We start from the raw sequence: 1,482 nt of genomic DNA, 5'->3' as shown, positions 1-1,482 counted from the left end.
ATAACTTTTCCAAACCTCCATGGCCTCACTTCTAAATTGTTTATGACAATTTGTATCTTATAAGATATTTGCAAAGGTTAAATCATATCACACTTTTAAATGTTGTGCATGTAGTTAATGCTTAATAAAACATATGTAAATAATGGGGGTGGGTGGGTGCTGATGACTGTTGGGAGTACAATGCCAGTAAGAATTTGCAGGCTGAAGCTCAGAATAGCCACAGTCAAGCTCAGTAAAAGGGGTGGGGAGGCACTATGTGTATCATCACCAATGTTTTTGAAAGCAAAACAAACCTTATTTTTGCAGAGAGAGAGAGAGAGAGAAAGAGAGAGAGAGAGAGAAGCCAACGGGCTTCTATAAACTGGAATGACTACACTGCTGTTAAAGACAAATGAATGTGTTCAATTCTAATTATAACCTAGGTTACTTAGTCATTTGATGAAAACACATTCACAAGAATGGGGGGGTCCCAGATACTGCATCACGCCCAGCAGTGTGAGGGTATAAACATCACTGGATCACTGGGGACAGGCAGGGACATCAGGGCATCTTCTTAGTGCAACTCAGCTGAACTCACATCTCCTGTCAACATGTCCTACAACTGCTGCTGTGGAAACTTCTCCTGCTCCTGTAGGGGCTACCTGTGCTACTCAGGCTACTCCTGTGTCTCCTCGTACCCCAGCAACCTGGCCTACAGCACTGAACCTTTGATCTCCCAGCACCTGCCAGCTGGGTTCCTTTCTCTACAAGGGCTTTCAGGAGACCTGCTGGGAAACCCCTAGCTGCCAGACGTCCTGCGGGGAGTCCAGCCCCTGCCAGACCTCCTGCTACCACCCCAGAACCTCCTTGCTCTGTATTTTCTGCCAGACAACTTACTCTGGGTCTCTATGCTTTGGATCCAGCAGCTGCCGCTCCCTGGGCTATGGATCGAGGAGCTGCTACTCAGTGGGCTGTGGGTCCAGTGGCTTCAGATCTCTGGGTTATGGAGGCTGTGGCTTCCCTTCCCTGGGCTATGGATCTGGATTCTGCCACCCAACATATGTTCTCTTTAGGTCATTCCAGTCTTCTTGTTACAGACCAACTTGTGGATCTGGCTTCTACCGATCAACTTGCTAAGGGCTGCAAACCTCCACGTTACAATTATTTCTCTCAAAGTCCATCTCAGCTATCATCTGGCTAGAATCTATATTCTACTAACCAGAAGAGGTAATTTTTTTAAACCTATTAATATTAAACTAACTTTTCTCATAGATCTCTTTTTCTTCTGTTTTCTTGTATTTTCCCCTTCCTTCTCTAGTTAAAAATGGAGCAAGAGTTGATTTCTTTTTCTTCAAATAAACTCGTTTAATCTTATATCAGATCACAAAGCTTGTCTGTTGGGAATTTGAAATCCCCATTTTTTTGTCTAAAAATAAAATATTCACTTTGAGGGAAAAGAGTAGGTTCCTTGATAGGCAGAGTTATCTAACAACAGAGAGCTAG

The 1,482-nt window shown here is 43.8% G+C and overlaps 1 pseudogene; it reads left to right on the top strand.

Moving 5' to 3' along the window:
- The first annotated feature begins 554 nt into the window (after positions 1 to 554).
- On the top strand, positions 555 to 1,116 carry LOC100443411 (keratin-associated protein 13-1-like; annotated as a pseudogene).
- Positions 1,117 to 1,482: the final 366 nt, after the last annotated feature.

Source organism: Pongo abelii, chromosome 22 (genome assembly GCF_028885655.2).
Source record: "Pongo abelii isolate AG06213 chromosome 22, NHGRI_mPonAbe1-v2.0_pri, whole genome shotgun sequence".
Classification (NCBI taxonomy): Eukaryota; Metazoa; Chordata; class Mammalia; order Primates; family Hominidae; genus Pongo; species Pongo abelii.
The sequence above is the reverse complement of the archived record's forward strand: the minus strand, read 5'-3'. Positions and strand labels throughout refer to the sequence as shown.